The sequence below is a fragment of the Muntiacus reevesi genome, chromosome X, assembly GCF_963930625.1.
Source record: "Muntiacus reevesi chromosome X, mMunRee1.1, whole genome shotgun sequence".
In the NCBI taxonomy this organism is placed as follows: Eukaryota; Metazoa; Chordata; class Mammalia; order Artiodactyla; family Cervidae; genus Muntiacus; species Muntiacus reevesi.
Genome location: NC_089271.1, coordinates 137,567,151 through 137,576,892, shown reverse-complemented (window position 1 = coordinate 137,576,892; position 9,742 = coordinate 137,567,151).

The following is a 9,742-nucleotide window of genomic DNA, read 5'->3' as shown; positions in this document are numbered from 1 at the left end:
TTTTGGAAGTAGCCATCTAGTCAATAAATTGCTTTTTAACATCAGGGTAGTGTGACATAGAAGCAAATAGTGTTTATGATGAAACAATGGGTCATCCTAATAGGGAACATATTACAAGAATGAGGAAATTCAGAGATGGGCAATACTCAAAACACAAAGATAAGAAGTTGATGTTGAGAGAAACATAATTTTCAGGTTTTTTAATGTCCTCTAGTTATCATAGCTTTAACCATTTACCTACTTACTCTAGTTGTACGTAGTAACCCATAGTTATTCAAATGAGAATTGTGACATTAGAATTGAGTGAAATGTGTATTTCTGATCCTCTGGCTCACTCTAGTTATTCTAGTTTTCTGTAGTATATAGTTATTAGTTAGCTTGTTACTCGTTGACTAATTATATAATGCTTCTGTCTCTAGTTTTTGAAAGTTTTCACTCGTTCTAATAAACACAAAGAATGAAGAGGAATGAGGTTTTTTTGGCTTCTTGGTTTACTCTAGTTATTTCTAATGAACACTAGTTACATTTAGTTACCAACAGTTATTCCAGCAAGAATGAGAATTTAGAGTTGAGAGAATAAAGTATCATTCTGAGCCTCTTATATTACTCCCAGTTATTCTAGTTACCTAGTTAGTTACTGGCTAACTTTCTCCTCTTTTTTTCTAGTTTTAAATAGTTCTCACTTATTCTAATAAGAAATAAGAAATTGGATTTGAGGGGGTTTTTCTCCTTAGTTTGTTGGCTTCATCTAATTATCTCTAGTCACCTCTAGTTGACTAGAGATTATCTCGAGTCACCTCTATCTCTACCAAGTTGTCACTGACTGTATCTACTTATCAATATTTACTCACCAAGCTTGTTTACTTTTCTTAGGACAAGAACTATCTTTTCCAGTCTTCTTTTGTATAAGTGGAGCCACCTGACTGGTTCTTCCCTAGGCAATGTGAGCAGAAGTGATGTGTTTCTTCTGAATAGAAGCAGATAGCTAGTGGATGTGTTTTCTCCACACTCTTTCTTTCTTCTCCATGATGATCTTAGAGACCATGTGTTAAAGACGGTGGTGGTGTAAGATTGAAAGAGTGTGGGTCCGGGAATGGTTGGTTAGAATAGAGGCTCATCTGCCTCCTCCTGGTCACATTGGATTTTGACTTGAATGAAAAAAAAAAAAAAAAACTTTACTGAGTTAAGCCATCTATATCTTGAGGCTTGTTTCAGTTTTTAGCCTATCCTGACAAATTCATCCTATCATTGTACTTATCATATACTATTATAAATTGACTGTTTTATTTCTCTCTCTCCTCCATTAAGACTATAAGTTCCTTGAGGTCAGGGCTGGTGTCTATTTATTCATTATTGTATCCCCGGTATTTAGTTCAGGGTTAATAGTTACAATAATGGGTATATTGTAAGAATATAAGAGTATAATAAACAAGTGTATATGTACTGACAGCATTCCTCCTTATTGTTTCACTAATAAGAAGCACTCTTAATGAAAGAGGAGTTGCTAATTCTTGACCAATAGAGACTCAGTGCTTCTCCCTTAAGTTTTGACTGTAGGAAGGTAGAAACTTGTAATGATTTTGATCTAAATGATGAATTACAATGATCAACCCATGGCTTACTATCAGTGGATGTGAAGACACTTATTCTACATAATTGAGTCACATTTTAAGTTGCTTGGAAGCAGCCAACAGAATTTTTCTAAAAAGCTGAATTTCTTTTATGAAGTCCATAGATGTCAGTATAACATAAAACAAATATACTGAAAAGTGGTTCATGGAGTATAAAGTGTGCATAGCAAAAATATTTTTAAATTCATGTATATGGGGTCTATAAAATTGCACTTGTGTTTAGTCATTCTGGATAAAAATCCAACCAACCAACCAACCAAACACAATTAGCTGAACTAATATTTGGCAATATGTAACCAAAAAAAATATAGTTGAGAGACATTCCCACTTTTACACGTTGAGCAATCATATATAGAAAATGAGCTTAATGTTTTTAAAATGTGTGTTTATAATCCTCAAGCAAATTTAACTGAAATCTCCTCAATCTCTAGCACATGTGTTGAAATATGACAGGCATTTTCTAACCTGGTAGGAAAGAAACTTGCAGGGTTAGGCGGAAATGTTTTTCGTTGAGTCTCAGAAAAGGTTACTGAAAAGATTTCTGAGAAACTTCTAGAACATTCAGGCTATGCTACTTCCTGAATCGGTATGTCCAGTTGAAAAGGAAACTGAATCCAAAAGAAATGAAACAAAACGAAACTGGGGGTTATCTCAGGGTCTACTTCATGCCAAATAACCATTTTGCTTTTATTTTTCAACTATCCTTTTGGCTTTGTTTGATGCAACCTGAGTATGTGAGGTATTACAGCATGCCACAGGCAATGATTGATTCTGCTATAATTCAATACACTGGGTCTACTCATTTTTACAGTTCTGCACATATTCTTATAACAGATCTTCTAAGGAAAGTGCAGAGTGACAGGCAGCTATTGTGCTACTATTAATAAAAGACAATAAAGATAAGGTTGCAATTTTCCAAATGAAAGTTTTTAGTTATAATTGCGTATGTAGCACATTCCTTAACCCACTTATATAGAAGACATTGCCAATTACTTCTGAGAGTCAAATAGGGACAATTAGGTCCATATTCATACGCTAATAAGCATTGCATTATTTAAACCTGTTTTCTTTTTAATCTATGAAAATGAGAATTGAGCAGTGGCAATGGAAACATTAAAGTAGTAATTACCTTCTTCCAAGTGCAGCTTTTCACATAAACACATTTCAGCTGGCAGGTTTAGTAGTTATTTTTCAAAACTAAAATTTGGTAAATAAACCTCATTGTCTTTTGTAGAAATAGCCTTTAAAATACAGAATATCGAGTTACCTTAGAAACATCTCTAAGGAAAGTGGTTTGCTACAAATACGGCAAACTTCCCATTTTTTTGTAAGTCTGCCTTCATAGAATATGCTAGAATCTCCCTTTCTTTTTTTTTCTTTTTGGAAAAAAACTTGAGCCGGATGAGGAGCAGGAAGTAGCCTCACATTTTCATTAATTGGCATTTGGTGTGAGACTCCGGAGAGATTGGGGAACGTGACTATTTTAGATGCTGGACATTAATCGCCAAAGGGCTCACAGACTACCTCTGTTGTGACATGAGTCTCTCACATTGAATATTCAACAACAGGCTAATGTTTGACATTTGTTAGGTGGGTTGGCTGATAATTTATAAAACTAAAGCCATAAAGAAAATTACTCCCTGACTTGCTTGAGGGGTAGATTTTACTTTACCAAGTATCAGGAACTAAACAATCGTGAAATCCAAACAAAGTCCCACCTTAATCAGGGTATTTTGTGCTGTTTAGGTCACACTGCACATTGATTATTTGGCACGTAATGTGGAGCCCCAGCTCATTACTGAGCATTAGCTCTCACACCTGCATCATGCCAATTTCACTGAGCCACCTGACTGTCTGCTGCTTCTGCACAGCATTTAACATACTGAAAATCCTAGTTGAAATAAAGATGAGCATGCCACACATTGCGGTGAGATTTTCTTCACAATCAAGGCTCATAGGGGGTAGAACTGTGAGTTCTTCACATACCTCCATTCCTCATTTACCTGGCACAAAAGGCAACTGATTCTTATGCATACCGACTCACAGTGCAACCTTAGTTGGGTAAGTCGCTTAACCTCTGTGTGCCTGAATTTCTTCCTCTGTCAAATGCCAGTATTAACGAATACCTGTTCCACAGGGTTGGTGTGCCTATCAAATGAGATAATGGTCATAGAAAAGCTTTGCAAATTGTACAGTGTTGTAAAACTGCAATGTTTTAATAATAATAATCTATTAAAAAATGGTTGTGGCTTTTGTTTCTGCTGTGGCCTTTTTGCCTTAGAGAAGCTATACATTTGCCCTCTTGCCCTTTAAAAAATCAGAAATTCTGAAGCAATCTATCTGCCTACTCTGTGTTTATGAGGTTGTTCCAAGGTGAATTGCCATTTAGCAAATTGCATAAACTACAACCACCAGTTCAAACCAGAAATAAGCTGGAAGGTGTGCTCTGTGGCATTTGAAGTCTGGTAAAATTTCTTTCTGTACAAGATAGGATAATGTGGTTAGACCAGAACTTCATATGTAGAATCTACTCAATGTGCCACATAAGCAGAATAACCAAAGAAGCAAATCATGTTTTGAGCCTAGTAAGTAGTGCCAGTGAATGAAAAAGGGTTACTTGTCACCTTTGCTTTTCCTCATGAAATAATCCTAGATATTTATCAATTCCATAATGAAAACCACATCACAGAAATCCTGTTAGTCAATGGGATAATGACAAATATAGATTGTGTTATAAACCTTCTCCAGGGGATCTTCCCAACCCAGGGATTGAACCCAGGACTCCCGCATTGCAGGCATATTCTTTACCAGTTGAACCACAAAGGAAGCCCAAAAAGCACTTAAGACTCTGCAACCCATGAAATCTCAACTTGCAACATATTGTTAGGTCTGCATGAAACTATTCCTTTGGAAAGCTGATCTTATTGTTTAGCCAGATGTTATGATTTCCCAGGTTGCCAAGTGAGCCTGCTGCCCTCAGAAATGTTTCTGTCCCCTAGTTGGCAGAAAGTCTGGATGTTCCCTTTTAGTTGAAGTTTCATTCTAGAATCTTAAGAATTTTATTAATACTCTTCAATCTCTGGGTCGGGAAGATCCCCTGAAGAAGGAAATGGCAACCCACTCCAGTATTCTTGCCTGGAAATTCCATAGACAGAAGAGCCTGGTGGGCTATAGTCAATGGGGGTCTCAAAGACTTGAACACAACTGAGCGACTGAGTACACACACACACAATAAATTTTTCTTATTAATGTATTCCAAATACTTGTGTCTTATTCAATATTATAGAAAATGGAACTGTTATTTACAACTGAAAGTAAAAAAGATGATCTCCTGACAATTTAAGTGAAGAGAAGTGATCCTCTAGTCTAGGGGGCTGTAAACCCTTTCATGAGAGCAAGGTTGGATCATGAAAAAGCATTTGGGGAAAGAGAGCCTGAGGCAATTTCACTCATGGAAGGGGTGAAATTTGGGAAGCCTCACCTATTTCAGCATCAGTATTTTCCCCTTGTAGACATATTCAAAAGAGACATTTTATGGTTGCTGTGACCTTGGAAAGACAGGATTGCACAGTTACACACACCTGTTACTATGGCGCAGTCTTTAGAAGTTTGCTTCTATCAGACATCTGGCCAACTTGAAAGAATTTCAATCAAGACGAGGTTTACAAGGTAACATCGCGTGGACTCTCCTCTCTGAAGCCCCCCCTCCCTTTTTAAAATTTATTTACTTTAATTGGAGGCTAATTAGGAAAAGTTTGTTCAGTTGATCAGTTGCTTATCAGGCCTATCTTAACTATACCTTAGAAATCAGTATGCAAGTTAAGTTGTCGTTAAGCTGTTACTATACTGTCTTAAAAGTGTGCGCTCTGTCTGTTCATTTCTGAAAGGAGACTTTTCTTCATCTTTAGAGTCACATCTGGAGCATGACTAAAACCTAACACCAGCCAGGAAGCCTCCTGCTGTGTGCAGTTTCCTAGCTTTCAGCATAATTATGCAAATCCATCTTTGACATTAGAGAAAGGCCAAGGACAATGTCAGGCAAATGGTTATCCAATTTTCATTTAGCCCCATTTTAGGTATTCACAAAGCTGATGTTCAAGGGCTAAAATATGAACCTCATTTAAATGTTTAAGGGAGTTGCATTTTAGTTCCTGCTACAGCTGTGGGGGTGGGTCAATTAAAAGAAGAAAGTCATCTGCACAGAGGCCTCTTCACTTCTAGCTCGTCAACCAGCAAAGATGCTTTCAGTTTACTGGTGCTTTTTTAGACACTCCTAAGTGGAGGTTTCCATGACACTGACCATTGTGAACTCTGCTATTCTGGAATTAAGTTGTGTCTGAATGTAAAACAGAAGCACCTGCAGCCCGTGTTTTATCCTGTGTTTTTATTTATTTGTTTGTTTTTAATGTATCTCTACCCAGCACAGTCACAGTGGTCTAGGAACCCATAACCATTATGTGGCTTTTCAAACAGAATAAAATGGCTATAGAAATTCTTCTTATTGTTTACAGAGACTACAGAAATAGATTTGTGGACATGATGACCTCAAATGGCCTCTACATTCTGTGTGTGTATTACCAGAAGCCTGCAGCGAAGGACTTGTCCAAAGCCTCTAAGCAAACCAGTGGTGTAGCTGGGAGGAGAACCCAGATTTCCTGCCATCCAATCTGCATTCATTTCACTACATTACATTGTTCCCAGGGGATGTTTAAGTATTAGAGACCCTAAATGTTCATGGAGGCAATAAAGGCATCTTCTTATGGCATGAAGTTTGAGAGGTAGTTGTTCACAACCTTTTGGAGAGGAGCAAATTCCAAAGCCTTACTTCTACCAATTCAGGACGCTTGGATATTTGCCCAATGATAGTGGTGACCATGAAGAGCAAATGACCCAAATGATGATGTTTGTAGAAAATCTGGTTACAGAAGACGATCCCCACATTCCAGAGAAGATCACTTGACTTTGAGAGACTCTGACAACTTTTCTAAAGGAGGTTTCTTTGGTCGGGCAAGCTGGACTCCATCAGAGTTATCTTAGCCTTGGGATCCAGGAGGTCTGAAAAATATACACAGCCCATTAAGAAATGTGTTATGGGTTTCCAGGCCTTTTCATAGAGTGACTTGAGAGATTACCAGGGTTTTAAAGGACAAAGAAGGTAAGGCAAGAGGGATGGAAGGGGAAAACAAAACCAGTATGGGTGACAGGATAATGAAACAAAAGAGAAATGTAAGAGGAGGAATTCAAAGAAAGGTGGGATGGACTGTATCTTAGTTTCAATAATTGACTTGCAGACCAGTTGAACTGTTACTGCCAGGTAGAAAGAGCAAAGCCAGACTGGCAGAGTCCATGAATATTATCAACAGGATACCAAAGACTGGCTGTAGTGTAAAAGTAGAGTTATTGATGAGCCAAACTCTGATAACCCATGTCAAGAAACTGGGTTTCCAAGCCTGAACAAAAGCAAACAGGACCTGGAGTTGAAAGGGACAAATCTGATAAGAACCAATAAAGTGGAGCCTTGCCAATTTATAGTGTTGTGTGTTGGTGGCAGAGCAAGCCCCAAGTAAGGAAGGCACTGTATGTTTCTGCAAACACTTTTATTTCTAACGTCTAGCATAGTGCCCAGCACAAAGTAGGAATTTGATAAATGTTTGTTGAAGGAATGAATTATTGAAATATACTCTCTCTTAAAAACCTATTCTTCTGGATTAGATGATTTCCATCAGGACAGAAAGCAAATCCAAAGTATATGTAGAATGTGAAGAACATGGCAGAAGGGTATGGGGGTAGAGTTTGAGGGTGTAACTTGGGAGGCCTGGACAGATGCCTGAAAGATAGACTGAGTAGAGCTTGTTATTTTGCTAAAGGCAAACTTTGTATTTTATTTTATATAAAATGAGATGATGTCCTTTTGTGATCATACTTTGAAGTTTGGCGTGTCAATGTAAATATGAATTATTATCATCATTGTGCACCTTAGTTGAGTCAAGATATGTTTGTTCTTTCTGATCCATTCCCTTGGGGCTTTTGTGAGTACAGAATGGGTGTGGGATAAATAAATCTCAACGTATTTCTTCTCCTCCCTGTATGAAAAGGGCTAAAATGAAGACATTTCTTCTTAGGCTCATATGTCACTACTTGTATTGACATAAAAAGGGAGTCTTTAATGCTCTTTTGATCAAAGGGTAGAAGCAGAGTCACTGAGTTACCATGCCAAAGTATTTATTGGTCATGAAAATTCAAAAGCACCCTCTTCATAAAAAAAGTCTTCCACCCCCTCAATTGTTTGTTTCTCCAAGTTTTCACAGCAAATTGCAAATTAACTTTAAATTCTAGCTTATTTTAGGCTCACCTGAGCTACTTAATGAATGTGTAGTAAAGAAATGAATGAACAAATGAACTCAGAGGCAATTATATTGTACAATAAAGGAGATGTTTGAATGTCTCACCGGTACACATTAAAGAAAGAAAACAGTATCATAACCTTCCTTTCTCCAGTCAACTTCTTATAACCCCAGCTACTGGGTCATGATGTCCTTGGCATTCAGTAAAATGGACTGTTTGAAAAATGAATCATTTCAGAGCATTAATTAAAAAAAAAAAAATCCAAATTCCTGCCGCTTGGATTACTGGTCCTTAATTGTTTAGCCTGTGTTTGAGCTGGTAGTCAGCCTCCCCCTATTGCTTTCTATTAACTTTGTACAAGTCATTTAATTTATAACCTCTTAGTTTCCCTCTCTGTAAAATTCTGATAACAGTATCTATTCTGTAGGGTTATTATGAGGTATTCTGATGTTAAATGTAAAAAGATTTTATAACAGTTCTTGGCACACAGAAAATGCTCAATACATGTTTTCTGTTATTGTTTTTCCATTATTATTATTTTAAAGATTTTTGTCAGCATATAGATGGATGTCTCAAAGAAGAGCTGCCAATTTGTCAGGAAAGATGTGAGTCTGTTTTTGGCAGATTGAGTTTAATGTGCTGGTAAAATACTCCGTAGTGCCATCTAGCAATTTGTTAGACAGACGGTGGTGTCTTAGGATAGTAATTGAATTGTTGAGAAACAGACTAAGGAGAAAGCTGTATGGACGTAAGAACTGAAGCTAAAAGAGGAGAGAGAATACCTTGGGAGAAAGTGCAGAAAGAGAAAAGGAACTCCTCAGGCCTAGCTTTGGAGAAAATTCACATTTATGGAGTCAGAGAAGGAGACAGCAAAGCCAATAAAAGCAGAGCTAGAATACCTCCACAAAACTCAAGGGATAAGATACCATTTAGAAGGGATAGTCAAGGGTTTCAAATACCTTGCAGAGAAATCAAGGATGATTATGTCGAGACTTCTATTCACTTTCATTAGATTGCTTTTTGATAGCAAGGATTGAATTTTGTCAATATTTATCCATTTCCCCAGCAAACTGCCTGGCTCATGGTAGGTGGTCAGTGTATGCTTGTTAAATGAGTGAGTGAAAGGGACATCCAAAAGAGGAATTGCCATGGAGTTTTCATGACAGAAATCAGATTGCAAAAGGTAAAGAGTAAATTGAATGATGAGGAAATAAGAGGCGCCGATTGAGAAAATGGTTAAAACACAGGTGGGAGATTAGGGTGGTCACTGAAAGAAATCACAGGGTAAACAAAAGGGTTTGTTGTGTTTTTTTTAATGTGGAGGTGATGGGGGAACAGGGAATGTTTTTAGGCAGAGAAATGAGAAAGAGATTGAATCAGCCTGAGGAGAAGGGGTGAATGATGGAACAAAGATGGATGGAGAAATAAGATGAAAGAAGAGAGTGAGACACCTTATCCTCTGAGTGGGAGGGAGAGAGGATGAGTGGCCATATACAAATATTATTATTTAGGAAAGGAAAGTGTGGCAAAGATGAAGTTTAAAGACAGAAAAGAGGGGACATGAGAGAGATCACTTTAGGTGGTTTAAGTATCCTTGGTGCCAGAAGATGGGTGGGGCTAGGGATTTGAACAAGAAAGATTGAGAACAACTCTACAGAACATTCCATCGCTCATCTATGGGGTGGAGGAATAAGCCATTTGACTTAGCCTTTGGTCTCATGTATTCCTTGGGTTCCAACATTATTTCCTAAAAAATTTTGTATACT